This window comes from Onychostoma macrolepis, chromosome 16 (genome assembly GCF_012432095.1).
Source record: "Onychostoma macrolepis isolate SWU-2019 chromosome 16, ASM1243209v1, whole genome shotgun sequence".
Taxonomy (NCBI): Eukaryota; Metazoa; Chordata; class Actinopteri; order Cypriniformes; family Cyprinidae; genus Onychostoma; species Onychostoma macrolepis.
The window spans coordinates 20,614,046-20,633,250 of NC_081170.1; the positions used below are offsets into that span (position 1 = coordinate 20,614,046).

Here is a 19,205-nt window from a genome sequence, read left to right on the forward strand (position 1 = left end):
ATACAACTATTTGAAAATCTGAGGGTGCAAAAAAAATCTAAATATTCTTCTGATCTGAAAATCACCTTTAAAATTGTCCAAATGAAGACCTTAGCAATGCATATTACTAATCAAAAATTAAGTTTTGATATATTTACGGTAGGAAATTTACAAAATATTTTCATGGAACATGACCTTTATTTAATATCCTAATACTTTTTGGCATAAAAGAAAAATCTATCATTTTGACCCATACAATGTATACTTATGACTGTTTTTTTGGTCCAGGGTCACATATGTCATTAGCCGAGTCATCTTATCTACAGTATGATGCAGCTAAAGTGTTTTTTGTCTCGGATGAAGGAACGATTGTCACGTCACGCTATGTGGTTTTCTTCAGAGGGCAGCCCAAACAAGCGTATTGTTTTACATTTTTGGCAAATCGAGAATGAAGCCTTTCAAAAAACCTAATGAAGCATCTGATGAGCATCCAAAAATGAAAAGCGGTTACAGTTCTACATGAGCAAAAGTGAATGTAGTGCTCCTATCTGTTCAGTGCGGTGGGGAGTGAATGGATCGGGAGCCAGTGAAGTGGCACAGGATGAGTGGGAGGTGCTGATGAGAGGAGATGAAGGAGGAGGAGAGGTAGAGCTGAAACGCAGCACGCTTACAGCATCCCTCCTCACACCTCTCAGACACACACCGCTGTGAGGAGTGAGCTTCACTGACAAGAGCTGCATAATAACACAATGTGTGCACTGAAAACGATGACTTTGGACCAACTTTTTTTTTTAAAAATTGTTAAATCCAAATGTATTAGTTTTTCTCAAACTATATTTATGGTTTGGTTTAAACATTACATTTTTAATTTAATATTAATCAAAAATATCCTTTTGCAAAGACAAAAACATACAATGCAAATGTTTTTTTAATTAATTATAAAGACCATACATAAAGGAATTGTTCATGCAAAAATGTATATTTTCTGAAAATCCAGCTAAAATACTTTCTCCTGTGAAAAGTCTACTCTGAATCAGGAGAGAAATATGCACCGATTAATCACCGTTTGCACGCGAAAACAGTCCAAAACAGTTCGAAACAAATATGTTGGTGGCTTTTGATGTGAGAGGAAAACAGGGGATGGACTTTTTCATTGGAGGATGCATTATTATGGGATTACGATATTTGGCCAGAAGCAGCATTAATTGATGGACCGGAGTCGATTATTATGATGTTTTTATCAGCTGTTTGGACTCTCATTCTGAAGGCACCCATTCACTGCAGATAAATCCATGGGTGAGCATTTAAGATAATGCTAAATTTCTCCAAATCTGTTCAGATGAAGAAAAGCTCATCTACAGTACATATTGGATTGCCTGTAAATATTCAGAAAATTTCCATTTTGGAGTGAACTATTCCATTAATCAATATATTTTCTTTTGACATAAACCAAAATGTAACTTAATACAAGTCAATACACCATTTATTTATTTTTTTTACAACTTAATTTTAACATTTAAAAATGTCTAAAGACGCTATAATATGGACTTACTATAAAGGCCACTTCTAAAGAGATTGTTTTTCTAATGTCTTTTTAAAATATGCAACTTTTTTTTTTGTTACACTAAAAAAAAAAATTAAACCCACAATAATGTTTGCCATCAATAAAAGTAGCCAGTATGTGTTCTGCACATCAACACTCAAGTGTCAAGTGAAAATATGATTTTAACAAAATTTCTGTTCTGTAGTGTTATTTGTTTTTAGACAAACTGAACTAATCAGGTTTAAACCAGAAACCACAATTTTTTGATTAGGCCAATATGAAAATACACTTTAAATGACATGGTCGTTTCACTTTTTTCAATGTAAACTGATCCACAAGTAACGCTCAGGAACTAACCTGCACTCTTAAAACAGAGCAAATCATTTGTGAAGTTTCGTCTACATATCTGCATTGACAACTTGGACTGGAAATAAGGACACACATCAAATTACACTCTCTCAATCAGTCACACACACATGCTTTCACACCACATCTGGCCTGTCCTCACACACCGGGTGCCAGAAAAGAAGCCGGATACACACTGTGCACATCAACACAATCTTCATGGACACTGATACACTCTCCCAGCTGTCAGCTTCCTCCCGCGTCCGCCTCAACACACACACACGGACAGACATACACTTGCAAGTGGACACTTGGCTTTACCCACTAACGTGTAATTTCAGGCACAGATGCGCAGGGCGACCACACACACATACGCTCGCACACAGACACAGACCATAAAATCAGTGATAGGGAGCACATGTACTCACATGGCATATGTTTAATGACACTTACACTCATGTGCACCCCAGCACTCCACTGCATATTCAGACGACACACAAACACACTGCCTTTAGCGCCGATGCAATGCACGCAGCCTCTTGCAAATCGCTTTGGTAGGAAAGCGTCTGCCAAGAAAATAAATGTAAATGTAATCGGAAATGGTGGCGTTATTGGCCTCATCTGCCCTCCGCTGTACAAGCGCCGTGACTCTTTGTTTGACATGGCCATTATTAAAGGTCAATGGGAATGTTGTTAACATGACAAAAAGCCTGTCGTAGACGTTCAATCTTTGACATGACCGCCTCGAAACACACGCACAGTTTGAATTGTTTTACAGGTGACACCGACTCCCGCCGTGTGGCTTTAATATGTCATTTGTGCTGTCGTGGTAATATCTGTTTGCTTGTGAATCATCATTAATGAAGAAACAGGGAGACATAGGAACTGGTATGAATTAAAACTCATCATAACTTCATCAAATAAAAGAGGAAAATGGCAAAAGAATATTGAAGAGACAGTTCACCCAAAAATGGAAATTCTTTCATCAATCGCATACCCTCATGTCAACTTTCGTTCCTCTTTGAAACACAAATGTAGATATCTTTATTAAAACCTGAGAGATGTCGGTTTCTCCATTGAAAGTCCATTATACCTAAAAGTTAAATCAGAAGATTAAAAGTAATACATATGAATCTTCTAAAGAGATGTGATCAATTTATATGATGATGATAATTTAATTTAGTTTTTATTGACATAAAGCAACAGACCCGAGGCCTGTACCATGATGGTAGATGAACAAATTTAGAGTTACAGGATTAGTTTCGAATTGACAAATCCAAACCACTCCAATCCGGCTTTGTTGGTACCATGATGCTGATCATCAACTTTCTTTGTCAATTTTATACAAAAATATGGCATGCACCTTCAAACAATGGCATAAATCTGTTCAAAATAATCGTTATTAATAATCGCAATTACAATCTCAAAGGAATAATCGACAATTATGATTTTTGTCAAAATCGTGCAGCCCTAATATACAGCGATAGACACTCTAACATGTAAGGTCACATAGTCATTTTTAAAGCGTTATCTATTGATTCTACAGCTTATTTATATTATATACGATCTGTATTAACATTCATTTAAAATAACTGTTAAACTAAAATTGCTTGTGTGTAATGGATTAATAATAATATAAATCATATAATTATATAAATCCTATAAAATAACTAAGTAATTATCATTAAAGCCAGACAATTTTTTTTAGTACTAGTGACCTTTAATTTGGAGCGAGAGAAACTGGGGGAGTGACTTTTTTGTGTCAGACATGTGTCACTTTGCTCACATCTGATTGGTCCAATTTCAGTTTGAGATCTCTAACTCAGAACATAAACTGCCCCAGAGCAGGTTAGCCGTGGAGTGTAAGTTACTATGGCAATGAACGCAGCTAAAATCCAAGCCACTTTCATGGTACCTAAAACCCAGGACTGGTGCAAACTAAACTGAAACTTACCTGGCTAGCTAGCTAAACCGGCATCATGGCACAGGCCCAAGGAGTACATCAAATATAAACAAGGAAGCTCAACCATACTTTCTTGTCAACAAGAGAACAAACCTAATTTGTTCTTGTAAAAGCCACCTTTGAGCTTCCATTTATCATATTTGATGTGCTCTACTAGGGCTGCACGATTAATCGAATGCGATTTCCATGAGCATTTTGTCAGTAAAGCCGGTTCTGTAATCAGCAGTAAATCTCCATCACGTGCTTTCAGATGGAGCAGCATTTACTACACAGAGCCGTAGTTCACTGACAGGTCACGAGAGAAAATAAATAAATAAAAAATTCGCAGATGATATTATTGCGCTATTATGAAATCGAAGAAATCGTTCGCGATAATAACAGCTGTTTGCGTAGCTTCTCAGTGAACTATGACTCTGTGTAGTAAATGCTGCTCTATCTGAAAGCATGTGAAAATACCACTTTTAATAACATGTTTTTACTCCAAACTCACTTCATAACGTCAGTCGAGTGTTTGAAATAAATCCTTTTGTGAGATGTGGCTTCTTACACAGAATAAGGCACGCAACATATTTCACAGTATTCTAAGCAGTGATAAAGGCATTGCATTATACTTTATTATCTATTACTAACTCAGATAAACCATATATTGTCGTAGGCGTGTGTTTATTAGTCATGTTGAATCAATGAAAGCAGTTAAATCTTCTGTTCATTCAGCTGCAGCCATAGGCATTTCTTGGATTTCTTCTGCGGGTGTATTTGGAGTTTCCGCACAAGAGCGCCCTCTGGCATTCGGATGAAGATTTACTGCTGATCACAGAACCCTACTTCACTGAAAGACACGCATGACAAATCGCAGCTTCTGCTTAATTGCGATTGCAATTTAATTTCGATTTATCATGCAGCCCTATGCTCTACCCTTGTGAAAAAGAAGTGTGCTTAATTGTATTGTATGTACAGTTTTAGTGTACTTATATCTTTAAAGTATATTTTAGTACATTGTTCTAAATCTAACAGAATATTGATGAAAATGAACTCTACAACATCAAAAATTTAACAATAGCCTAACAAAAAAATTAATAAAAGAACCATTTGAAATGTAATATTGCAAAACTTAATGTCTGTTTTCTCAAAACACTTAAAATGAACTGTAATTGTGACCATATTTTATATAAATTTTGCTCATCCTTTTTTAAACTGTAGATTCAACTTCACGGTTTGCCTTCCATTCTGCTCTCTCTTTTCTTCGTTGCATATCTGGCTTCAATTTCCTGACCCCACTCACTTATTTCTGTTTTCAAAAAAGTCAGCAATGGGCCAGCAATATTTAACCACTTACAATTAAAGATGCATTCTTTGCATTTTAATCCATGTTCTTGCTGTAACAATTAATACAAGTACTGTCACAATAGCATTTGTTTACATTTTGTGAGCAACCTTATAATTAAGAAATGAAAATCTGAATGTCAAAGCAGGTCTTATACTATCTTTAACGATGAGGAAGTCCTCCTTTGAGGTATAACCTCAAACACCAGGGTCATATTGCATCAGCCAAAACTATTTTATCATTTAAAAAACAGTGTCCCTTTAATTAAAGACCATTGTTATGCTCTGAAAGTGTAAACCCACTGAGCACAGCACAATCAATCTTAAACAGCCCACTTTACCTGAATTCACCCTATACTTCATTTTCAAAAGGCTTTGCATGTGCGTTGATCAATGATTATATGAATAAATTAAATCTGTTCATCATATAAAGTGATAGTGCCTCTTCAGATACTTGGATTAAACTGCTCGATTCATATTGATTTCTTTTACACATTCATGAACTTTTTGAAGCTTGAAAGTTTACAGTTGCACTGGCTTTCAACAAAGGAATAGGAATTCCTCTGTTTCATTCAAAAAGCCTTCATTTGGGTTTCAGTCTTATGGTTTCAGAACAAGACGAGGGTGAGTAAATGACAAGACTTCTCATTTTGGGGTGCGCTTTCCCTTTAAATGCAGCATCTGAAAGCATATGTATGATAAATTCAGTTCGCTGTTTAAACCTGACTGATCAGAATACCGAGCGAGGCCACACCCATCGCCCTACAGTTGTTTGAAGATTGCGTATTGAGCCCTTCAGATTTGCTTATTAAGCATGTAAAGTACTATGCTATTAGTATGTATATTAGACTCAAGGTAATCTCTCTAGGTACCTTTTGTGCAGTTGCCCCTAATTACCACGTGCGGTAGGAAGAAAGAGCTGATGAAAGAGAGAGAGAGGTGTCTGACAAAGCGAAGGAGGGAGTTCATAATTCCTGTACTTTTAAAGAAAGTTGTTGGGAAAACTTCACTGAGGCAACTAAGCAAAAAAATGCTCTGTGTCAGAGTAGCACAGAGTTTAAATTAATGCATCATTTCATAAATGCAGCCTTGCGTTGTCCTATTTCTTTGAAACAGATGACAGTTGTTGCCCAATGAGACAGTTTCTCTCGTGCTCAGCACACCATGCTGTGAGTTAACCAGCAAATTATGGCTGTAATAACGCAAGAACACCCTCCTCTCTTCAATCATTGAGACAGTGTATCTATAGATAGTTAAAAACTAAATGCAGCAAGCATTCCTAAACACACATGTACGAAGGATAAACAGGATAGGTAAACATAACTCAAAATAGGAAATGCCGGACCCTAAAGCACCATATTTAAGATATTAATAACTCATGAGATGTTACAATCAGATGGCAATGCACAGATACACACTTGGATGTAACAGCACTGCTCATATATGCCTACAGCAACATTAGATTACTGACGCACCGACATGCACACCTGTGCATCACATGCTTGATTACACTTACAATCTCTCTCTCTTTCCCCATCTCTCCTTCTCTCACACACACACACACACTGAACTTTGAACAACAAGCACTTTGAACAAACAATCTACACTACATGGATATTTGTACTTCATAACTATATCACAGTTAAAAAAAACAACAACAAAAAAACAACTGTATTTTGAGGGTTCAAATATTTGGATTTTTTGCTTGTCCAACTGGTTTAGATTTTTATTACATATACATTTTATATTTAGAAACATATTTTTATATGGGTAGGAAAACAATGTTCATACTTTTTATTTAAAGGGATAGTTACCCCAAAAAATGAATATTCTGTCGTCATATACTCACCCTCATGTCGTTCCAAACCTGCTTGACTTTTTGTCTTCTGTAGAACATGCAAGTTTTTTTGTCCATAGAATAGTCAGGATTGGATCGACATAAGGATTTGTAAAAGATGACAGAAATGTTCTTTTATTTTGGTGAACTATACCTTTTAATGCAGTGGTTCTCAAACACAATTAAAAATTAACTTCCAGTTTTACAATTCATTTTAGTTTTTACATTAATTTAAAAATGTACTAAACAAATACAAGCTATAATGTTTTTGTTATGTAAAATAATTTAGTTTTTCATACATTATTTTCAGACATGAGCAGACCTATGTACTCACGTAGGCTAATTAACGTTACGTATTTAACAAACACTTACAAGCGTGCACTTTGGCAGAATTCAATTCAAATAGTCATCAGCAGCAGCCATTAGTTTGGTAAAATTAGGCTAAGCATCAGAATGGACAAATTTGTTATTAAGGGAGAAAAACGAAATGTGGAAAATGCCAGCAAAGGACCACATAAAAACAAGTCGCAGCATCAGCAGTGAAGGTACGAGAGTGCTGGACTTTCGGCATCAACTTTCGGTTTGCCCCGCCACTCACTTGAAGATGTTAAGGCAAAGGAAACACAATCATCCTTAATTGCAGAAATGTGGCAAAACATCTCTGGAGAGAACCTCAGATTATTAAATCGATTATTATTAAAATTCAAGCTTTCCATATTTGGATCAACATAGACTACATTTGTGAATGCACATTTTCTGCAATGTCGCGCATCAAGTCATGCTTCCGTGTTACAGACTGCAACTTACAATCGCATCTTCAGTATGCTGTTACTCCTTTTGAACCGAATTTCACAAAATTGGTCAGTTCCCAACAGCATCAGGTGTTTTATTAATGGTGAGTAGAATTATTTATTTCAATAAATGTAATCGTTTAGATATCATATTTAGGCTATAATATTATAAATCTTGTTGGTTTATATTGGTGACGTAATAATGATATGTGGCCCGTGAGACTTGCACTTGGACCATAATGCGCGGCTCAGTGGAAAAAAAGGTTGAGAACCACTGTTTTAATGTTTAGTTTTCTCTAAAATTTTATTTGGAATAATATATGGAAATTACACAGGTAATGTATAACTCCAGATAGCTATAAACATAAAAGATTGTATATTGTGATTTGATTATATTAAACATGTCCTACACTGTAAAAAATAAATCCGTAAAATAACAAAAAGTACTAGCAGCTCATTACACGACATTTGCCATTAATTTTACGGACATTTCTGTTAACTCTAAAACATAATGCAATGAAGTGTAAAATTCTAAATACTGATAAAACACCTGTAAAAAATAAATACGGAAAATGCTTCTAAGATGCTTCTAAGATCATCACAAGCTTTCTGAAGATTTCAGCACGGTAAAGGATATGACAATGTTAATGTATTTGGTCTTAGCAGAATAGATCTGCTACGCTACTGCTGCTGCTGAATTGCTGCTGCTGTTGGTTATTGCTGTTGTTGTAGGTTATTGCTGCTGCTGCAAAGTAAGTACAGGAACTTGCAACTGCCAATGCATTAGGGTTGGGTATCCAACTCTGTACTTTTAAGGATACCGACCGAATTGCGTCGGTACTACAGAGTACCGATTCACATTAATTCATTAGGTATTAAATTTCGGTACCTGAGAACGCATTTGGGTGCATACGAGAGAGAGAGAGAGAGAGAGAGACTCTGTGACATGATGTCACCCCTGCAACTCTTTAAAACACAACACACAGGGCAAACCGAAATGTTCTGAAGTGTGCTTACATTTCTAGGGTCATATGGTTTCCGCGAAAACGCGGACAGGATGGCAGAGTCCATACATAAAAACGGAATTTACTCTATAGCGCGGATGAATAAACGAAGGTCTGTCACTTAATTCGAATCGCGATATGAACTAGTGTATGTGAATATTAAAACGCAAAAAGACAGTTTCAATATGAATCCTGCATGTTCCGTTAGCCTCGGTATGTATGAATGGCAGAGACGCGGTTTTGTTTACTACACAAATACTGAAGCACGTGTGAACTCGTGGTGATTTTCGGCCTCTGCATCTCACTACATGACGACATGAACACATGAACTTACAGGCTGTGAGAGTCACTTCATGAGAATTTTACCATTTCATTTGAGAAAACTAGCATCATATCATACTGTATACACAGAAACTTCACGGCAACCTGTCAAAATAAAAGTGCGGTTTAACGTGTAACAGAAATATATTACTCTTTTATTACATTTGTACAGTATAATGCAAGTCTTTATATATTCCATTTACTGTCAAATTTAAATAAAACAATTAAAAAATGTATTAAAATAATTACAACCACATTAACCATTTAATTGTAGAAAAAGTACAATTATTATTAAAACTTTTTTAAAGGAATATTCACAAAAATTTTCTACCATGTATTAATTTTAAACAGTAAACCTCTTGTTTGTTTGCCAAAAAATAAAAGGGTTTCATTTTCTTTTTATTTAAAAATAAATAAATGTTTCATGCCTTCATTTGATTATCAGAAAAAATTAAATCAAGAATTTCTGGAAGAAAAAAAAAAAAAGTGTAGGGTATTGTTGTATAAGTATTGTTCAAAATGTTGAAATTGAGCGTTTTGTAAATTTTTTGGTCACTGAAATAAATGTTTTTGTTATTACACAGAGAGTAAAGTACCAAAAAAAGGTATCGTTGGGTACCAGTACCGTACCGGTTAAAATGTGAACGGTACCCAACCCTACAATACATACACCGATACTCTGTTGTGAGTATTTAAGACATACTGCTGCTGCACAAATAGCATATAATAACCCGTAGCAGATCTATACAGGTGGAGCGTTTCAGTGGAACTCTAATGGCGCTTTTCCACTGCGTGGTACGACTCGACTCGGCATGGCACGACACGGCTTGGTTCAGCTCAGTTTACGTTTCCACTGCAGTTTAGTACCGCTTTAGAGTGGGCTGAATTATTCACATGTCATTATAGTTGCACCGCCTCTACTGCCGTGACTCCTGAAAAAGTTTCTAATTCTGCGTCACTCCATCACGCTCTCGCTGGATCCACTCCTCGGCTATCAGCGAGAGGACAGTCTGTACTTCCTCAACAGACAACGAAACAGACATTTTTTGGTTGTTAAAAGAAAGGTGCGCTCATTCAAAACAGTTGCGTTTGATCCTTCGCTGGCTTTGCTGATTTAAATCTAGCGGGTCTGTTGTGTTTTGTGCCGCAAGTTCAATGATGTAGCAGTGATGATTTTCTCCGGCCAATCAGTGATCAGCAGAGTTTACACATCACGTTTTGGTAACGATACGGTTCGCTTGGAATCTCGGCCGAGGTGGTACTAAAAAAAGTACCAGGTACTAGATACTGTACCCAGTGGAAAACCCCCCAAAAGTGAACCGTACCGTGTCGTACCATGCAGTGGAAAAGCGCCATAAGAGCACGCTGTAAACTGCTTTAGTGAATGCTAACCAGCCATTTAAATGCAGAGCAGCAAGCTCATTGGCTGCAGATGCAACATAAACCAATCAGCTTGTGCCGAGTAATCACGCTGTGAATATCATCAGAATATCATCGGGACCCATCATCCTGTGCCATCTAGAGTTTCATTTATATCAGCCAGCTAGATAACATTAACTTGATGTCATATTGAAATCAGCAGAATTTTTAACAATATTTAATGTCACAGATATAAAGCAAAGAAACACAAGCAAGCAATATTTTGCGCAACTGTATTTCACTGTAACAAAATGTGCAAATGTAATTTGTTACCAGTTTTATTCTAGCATTACTATGTGAGTACCTATTACAATTTACAATAAAATGATCACTCTCTTTAAAAAAAAATCTCACAAAAAACAGTGCAAACACAAAAACATCAAGATAATTGACACAAAGTAACTTGTAGGCTCATAAATGACAACGGACAATGATTGGTCATTTAATTTACAACTATTTATACTGTACACAGAACAGCACATTGAATCGCTATCTCATCAACCATTGCTAGAGTGCCTTTGCAAGTACAAAGACACACAGGCACTTAGAACAGAGTGCAACAGCCAGGTTTCAAAAGTAAAAATCCCATTCATTTTAACCATAAGGGAACTGAATTTTAACAACTTACACACGTTACAGACAGACCTACTGTGAGCTACGAGATTGTTAATCTTGTTAATGGTGTATGCTTCTGTTGAAACTGTCAGTGCACATTATTTCAACTTTAAATAATCATGTTTAACAGTGGAATTCCTGGTGAAACACGACATTATCCATAATTTTGTAAACACATCTCCACCAATCAGAAAATCATGACAAGCAAACCCTGTCACAAGACTCCATGAATACTCCCATGAAGCACTGTGAATGCTGTTTCAGTGTCAGTCTCCCTATGCTCTCAAACTATTTAAAAATCTCTAAGCTTATTTTTTTTGCTTCAAATCTAAGTTTGTAATGCTGTGATTCACCTGGTTGGTTTAGTTCATGGCTTGTAACTCTTTAAAGACTTTTTCTTAAAATCCCAATGGGAAAAATAATTCTGGAACCAAGGCTGCTGAAAAAGTGCACTCTATTAGGCACATTAAGAAAACAACTTCACCAGTATGTATTCCATTTCAAACGCATCTGTGAAACTAAAAGTTATCAAAGAACCATTTATGTTCTTGCCTTGATCTAAATAAAAGTAATCCAGCTATATATGCACTAGATCTATGTCAGGGTAAAAGCACACATCGTTCTTTTCCTCCTTTTTTCCATTAACATACTGGACAGAAATCTGTCAGTGTGATCAATCAGCACCTTGAATACATACAGCCCAAAATGTCTCCTCAGTCTGGTCCACCATTATCCGTGTCATTTCACTGCCCTGAATCTCATCTCGTTTCATCCAACAGCTGCTGTACACATCTCTGCACCTCTCCACTTCACAGAAACAGCATCACAATACCTGTCTTATCACTAAAGACCTCCCCAGGGGAAAAACACGGCCTCACTGGATTGATCATGTAAACCGTTGTTAGTTTACATCTGTCAATAGCGTTTTATGGACATGTCTTTGATTGGATATCGGAGATGAATGAATGGAGAGATGCTGTGAGCCTGCAGAGCGTCGGCGAGCTCACGTTAAGCAGTCAGGTGAATTGTGTATGGAAGCGAGGGAAGTCTTGCAGGGATTTCCGTGGTAACTGTACAGGACCGCAGTTGTAGTTAGACGGAAATATCCGTGGTTACGGTAACCGTGGAGATGGGTGAAAGGGAGGACTCAGCTTCCTGTGGAAACTCATGGCTGATTAGAACAGGATGCCAGTGAGTGCTACACTTTCTGTGTTAACGTTTCCTATTAATATGCTAACATTTCCGGCTTGTTGTTAAAAAACACTTACGTTTCTGTTTTTAGAGCTTCTTCATCGCCACAATGGATCATAGAAACACTCTCTTCCTTTTTTTTTCTCCTTCTCCTCCTTTTTCCATTGCTCCTTCACTACCACTCGACCTCAGCTGCGTAACTATAAGGTGGTGTTCACACAGAATGTGTTTTTGCGTTTCTCTGCATTGTTTTTATTGTTTTTCTACATAAATGTGCTAGACGGACACGTTTGACCATTGCGCTCAAGTTTTCTGTTCTTCTGCAGCATCACATGCAAAAAAGACTTTTCTGAAAACATGGTGCTCAAGTTAAAGGATTAGTTCACTCCAGAATTAAAATTTCCTTTGAAAATAAATTAAGGTTTTTGAGGAAAATATTCCAGGATTTTTCTCTATATAGCAGACTTCAACGGAGACCAACGGGTTGAAGGTCCAAATTGCAGTTTCAATGCAGCTTCAAAGAAGCAGAAGTACCGAACCAGTGTTTACAAAGTGAACATGCAAAGATTAAGTCAAATGCCCTTTACAAAAAAAAGGTAAAAACCACTATGTCAGACGATTTTGAAGTTGGAGGAGAAAATAAAAATAGTTTTTCTCCCAACCCTACCTTCCGCCTATCCATTATCAGGAAATTTTCGTTCTGGAGTGGACTAATCCTTTAATGTGGAAGTCCATTTCAGCCACATTAAAAAAAAAAAAAAAACTTTGGTAAATCATGATTACGACATAAGAAGTCATAATTATGAGATAGTAAGAGTCAAAATGATGAGAGAAAATGACTTGTTATAATTTTTTTTTTTCATATAATTTTAACTGTCAATTTTGACAAATTTGATCTCATACTTGTGACTTAGTATGTCCTAATTTTGACTTTTCATCTCATGTTCATACTTTGAAATAATCTGAACTTATGTCAGTTTAGACTTTTTGTGTAACAATTATGACTTTTTGTCTAACAATTATGACGTCTATGAATTTCGACTTTCAAAATTTCAGCATTTTATCTCATAATTATGGCAGAAGGTTATAATTTTGACTATCTTTTTAATTATGATTTACCAAAGCTTGATTTTTATTTTTTTTTATGTTGCAGAAATGGGATTCAATAAGAAGTTTAACTTTTAAACTTAAGACTTGAGACACACTTTAGACATTTTTTTATTATTATTCCACTGCCCAGCATCCAATTATAAACACAAAAACATGTTTTGTGTGAACAGCTCCTAAAATAGCAATAGCTCTGTGCGAGACTGGGTGGGCTGCAGTATATGGGTCGGAATGTCTGAGCGCCTGTGGGGTCCCATGTGCTTTCCGTTTCTCCATCTGACCCCCAGCACCCAAACTGCGTCTAAGGTCTAATGTAAATTAGCGTGGCCTTTATCAATAGCGAGCCAGTCTAACCGCTGGGGAGCCGAGGGAGAAGGGAGCAATGTAATCTCTTTCAAACACCAGCCTATGATCTCGTTAAAGACTAATTGATGTTCTGTGTTAACGAGCTTTACCTTAATTAGTCACATTTAAGTGAACGGGGGATACTGAGAGGAGAGTTGGATCCAGTTTTGGGCACGCTGGACTCATCAACACAGTTATGCAAACAAAAAATAAGAGAGAGGGAAGTAATCAGATGAAGAGACTGATATAGAAACGCTGAAGAGAGGGATCCAGCAGGAAAAAAAAAGATGTTAAAAAAGCAGCAACACTCTAGAGTCTGAAAGCCCAAGGGAGGGAACGATAGAGGGGATAGAGAGCAAAGGTAAAGGAGAAGATAAAGAATCAATGCTCTGAAACAGAAGAGGAGAAAGAGGAAAAGAGAAATGCAAACGTTGATTCAAGCTGCTCTCATCTCTCTGTCTGAGCCCTCCAACCATGTTCAGTCTCAGATATTCAATTCCTCTTTTCGCTTTCTTCCTCTCCTTCATTTCCTCGTCTCACTCCCTCGTTCTGTTTGCACTGTATTTCTCTTTTCCTCATACTTCACTGTATTTCTCTGTCTATGAGTCTTCTCCTCCCCATCCAGCTTCATCTGTATCCACACCTCTGCTGTATCCTCCTCTTCAGTGCATTATAGTCTCTCACCTTCTTTCATTCTATACTCTTTCATTCTTTCACTCTCCTTCCTTCTTTATAAGTGCACTCCCCCTCCCTCTACAGTAAAGCCTGGAAAGCAGCTGTAAGACAGACTGCTGGAGTGAAGCTACATTGACACTGAAGGCAACACATTAACATTACTGTGCGCATTACAGTACTGCAGTGTGTGAGTGTGAGTGTGTGTGTGTGCAGTCCTTGGTGATTTGCGTGCCCAGTATCCACAACATGCCTTCTTCAGTAAATGTGCTTTTTTGGAGGTCATAATCTTTCCTCACCTCTCTCTTTTCACCTGCGAGACCGCATATGTATCCATCTCAGAAGATGGGAAAATCGTACAGCGCGAAGCTTACGAAAGGTCACGTTTCACAACATGCCGTTAGTGCACTAACACATATAATTGAACATAAATGTACGATGTATGCCAGCACTGATCTAAGGCCTGTCTTGGTGGACATTAAGACCTCACATTCCCTCTGCAGGACTCCAGGCTCCATCATAACAGCTTTAATAAGTTTGGCGCAAGCAGGGAGTAAAACTTATTACAGAATATGAAGCAGAAGCCCCACATAAATGATTTTACTTCATCTAAACGCCAACGGTTTGATTCATATCGCAGGAGGAAAACTGTGGGCCTATGATGGGCTCATATGAAATTAACATAATGAGCCTTGCTCATAAATCTCACTGATTTCTTACCCAACTATTAAAAAGCAAATGGCCAGACTTTGAGAAATGACAGCAATTGGTGTATCAAGATATTTCAAGTCTCCTTCTTCTCATTTAAATGTTTATAAACATAAATACAAAAAAAAAAAAAAAAAAGACTGGAAAATGAACAAGCTATGCTATTTAAATAAGCTCGCATGGCACTGAGACACCAAGAGTATCAAACACACATGCACTACGAGACACTGATAACTGTGCTCAGGAAAATTGATAAATCCGCAGTTTACATACACAACTGGAGACGAGCAGCCTGACAGCGCGGCACAGCGCCGCGATCATTAGCCGCACCGAAGCAGCATTTTAAACACGTTTTAATATTCAGCCGCTTCACAGTTGTTGTTTTTATGAAAATCACTAATTGTGCCCGCAGACTGCGCGTGTCTCAGTGCCGTTTCCAGGCGCGTGCGTGCGTGCGTGCGTGGGTCTTCGCGTGTTGCTGTAACCTCTGCGCGTGTATATCTGTGCAGTGAGAGTGCAAGAAAAGTCGAAGTATGTGCCGTTTCGCTGAGGAACAAGTGGGCTTGTAAGCACTGGCATATGTGCGCGCGTGCAGCAATGACAGAAGGGTCAAACCCCCGCGCGCGCCGGCCGTATCCATCTCTCTATCGCGTGCCATCCATCTTTTCCACATATAGCGCATCAAAGTCCCCTCACCCGGAGCCGGCGGTGCACTGTCAGTGCCATGTCTCCTCGCTCCACGCAGTCAAGTCCGTGCAGAAACACAGCAGCATTCATTAAACTGTTACTTACTGTGTTTTTCACGCGCCTGTCCCCCCTCTCTCCTTTCGGCCCTCCATTCTCTTCACATCATTCCCCTCGAGGTATCCTTTTTGCGGCTTCTCCGGGGAAAATACACCTAGAAATATATATATTCTACATGTATTCAATTTTCGCGAGCTCTCTCTCTCTCCACCTATCTCCCGCTCCCTCCTCTCTCTCTCTCTCTCTCTCTCTCTCTCTCTCGCTCCTCTCTCTCCCTCTCCCTCTTTCTCCGCTCTTTTGTTAAAATTCAGTATATGCGCCTCGTCACCTAGCAACCGTCAACCGTCAACCTCCCTCTTTCGCGCGCGCGCGCCGGCCGCCTCTCTCTCCCGCGCTCTCTCTCCATCACTAGCGACACGTGTTGAATGCTAAACTTAGCGGTGTGGAATAATATTAATAACTGGGTGGCTTGAGGTCTCTTCCTCTCTCTCTCTCTCAGCCCTCTTCCTCCCCATACACACACACACACACACACACACACACACTCGCGCGCACACACACCTCCTTTTGCTCGCACATATCATCATGCAATATAAATATTTACTAGAGCCACTCAGTCCTCTGTTGCATGCCCCCCGCAGCCCCCTTCCGCGTCTCTCTCCCCTCCCATCATCCCGTGCTGCGAATCAATGGTGCCGTATCGCCACTTCTGCTTCTCCGAGCAAAACGGAGAGGTGTGCGTCCGTCACGCCGTCCGTCTGTGTCACTAGACACGCGTGTATCCACACAGCAAAGACACGGGGGGGAATACGCACCGACCGTGAGCGTGCGTGCGCGCCAGCGCGTGTTCTGGAGAGTGAGTTAGCGTTGCTCATGCCGGGAAAATGATCGGTGGATGGAGTAAGTAGCTTGAGCTGCAGTAGGGCTATCAATGGAGCACCAACGTGCCTTATAATTGTTCATTTAAGTGATTTTATTTTATTTCTTTAAAAAAAAAAAAAGTGTAATAAATTATTTTTTCTGCTGTGTGAGCTCTCTTTTTTACATCTGTGGTCCTGTAGATGTGGTGACTTGTCAATCGATTAATAAACCAATAACTCAATAGCCCGTGATTAATAATGACACTGTGAGTTTCATTTAGTGAGCTCAGATGATAAATGGTCAGTGTTTTTTGCAGAAGGTCACTCCTTACTGAATCCCAGCGTGACGCAGCGCTATTGATGAAATACCATTCAGCCATTTAAAGCGCAGTCGTTTCCAACCCTGTTCCTGGAGGCCCCCCAACGCTACACATTTTGGATGTCTCCCTCATCTAGCATACCCATTTAAAATCATGGAGTACTCTACTAATGAGCTGATGAGTTTAATCAGGTGTGTTTGATTTGGGAGACATCCAAAGTGAGTACTGTTGGGGGCCCTCCAGGAACAGGGTTGGGATCCTGTGTTTTAAAGCATAAACTACTGATCCGTTTTCTCATCTCCTCCCAGCATCATGTCTGTGCAGGAGTAGGTACTGGATATAACAGTCAAAACACTTAGTCATTCAATGCAAGTTCATTCATATCCATTTCATACTTATTAGTTTTTATTATTAGGTCCTTAATAGAACAGAAGCCAGTGTTTAGTTATAGGATAAATGAGCACTGGGCTACAACTTAACACACTACATAATATTTGAGCGTTGTATCAGTAAACTTAGTTGCAACCTAACCCTATATAATCTAAATAATTACAGAAGCACATATATATGTGAGCAATATTGCCCTCAGCCAAAACTATTTGCACTGGAACAAATAATAGATTAATGAAACCTGTTAGATTTACCCAAAACAAATTATATCTCGTGTTTAACCACAAAAGGGACACAAGAGCCAGCAAATTCCAGAAGATCTGGCCGAGGTGGGGCTGCTCTTGGTGGGTTCATGAGCGCTGAATGGCCGCTGACACCCTGGAGCTCACATCTCCGAAAAAGTATTACTTATAAAATTGTAGTGGATTTGGGTGTTAGCCATGACACTCGCTGTGAGAAATATGGAAAGTGGAGTGATATAAATAGCGAAACGGTTGGAGTTATGTTATCTCCAGGGTGCGATAGTTGCCGGGGGATCCCCCCACCCCCTTTTACTTGCCTAAAAAACGGCTTTATGATGTGCGTTGTTAACAGATTACACTAACATTAGGTTAGACTATAACCTTACCCTGGAGAGAAAAAAGTTTTCAAAAGCATCCCCCACCCCCCCACCCCCTCTGCTTTTTTCACAAATCGCACCCTGGTTATCACTAGAATATCACGCTCCTCTCAGCCAATCAGATTCAAGGATCAGAAAGAACTGTAGTATGAGTAAATATATAAAATCCTGTTTGCTGTAATAGTATTTACCAATTTAAATCTGTTTGTAAATATTCATTTAAACATTTATGTGTACAAATTATTTTATGATTATGTACCTTATTTTTAAAGAAATTTTTATTTATTACAGTTTACATGTGGCAAAGTATTTTGAAACATCAACCATTACCAACTCAAATGCAAAGCTTTTCAAAATTCCGATTACAAATTTTAAGGTGGCTAATAAACAAAGGTAATTGTCATATTATGCAGTATAATACAGTTGTATTACTTTATGGACAGTAGCCAAGTATTCACTTAAAGGTATAGTACCCAAAAATGGAAATACTGTCATAATTTAACCTCTTAACTGTCACCGTCCCCTCTGTGGGACGCCTACGTTTACTTCACTATTTTAAAATTAAATCCTAATCTAATCATGACAAACTATATATCGTTGGAAAGGTCTAAGACTCCTAAATAGGTATTTTACCACTTTTTTTGTAAAAACATGTAGGAAAAGTAATAGATTAATTTATGACAAGAGTGGACCTGAAAAATCTACATAACAGGAGTTCTGACCTTTGTCACAGAAAGTCTTCTTAGTTGCCTTTTTCTCTATCACGCATTAGAAATCATAAGAAATTATATATCAGTTGAAAACTTAAAATCTCAAAATTCATCCTTTGAAACCCATTTTAAAATCAGTCATTGCATTACCATGGAAATGGTACATCAAAATCATGTTAAAAATGTTTTCATTCATGAATTATAAAAATTTAAGTTTGGATAGTGCACTATACATGTGGGTTTGCATCAATGTGAAGGTGGAGAAAAACCCGTTTGACTTAGTTTCTTCTGGAATAGAAGATATTCTGAAAAATGTTGGAAACTGAACAGTTTTGGACTTCCACTGTACAGACAAAAAACATTTCTCAAAATATCTTTTTATGTTCCACAGAACAAGTA

The 19,205-nt window shown here is 38.1% G+C and overlaps 1 protein-coding gene across 2 annotated transcripts in view; it reads right to left on the reverse strand.

Moving 5' to 3' along the window:
- Positions 1 to 19,205, reverse strand: part of LOC131521211 (glutamate receptor ionotropic, NMDA 2D) — a 126,394-nt gene that overhangs the window by 76,478 nt on the left and 30,711 nt on the right. Inside the window, exon 1 of one of the 2 annotated variants that reach the window (XM_058745727.1) lies at positions 15,956 to 16,514. The exons of the other annotated variant lie outside the window; for it this stretch is intronic. The gene's annotated coding sequence lies outside the window, so the exon portion shown is untranslated. Of the gene's footprint in view, positions 1 to 15,955; positions 16,515 to 19,205 lie in introns of those variants that run through there. 2 annotated transcript variants of the gene reach the window in all.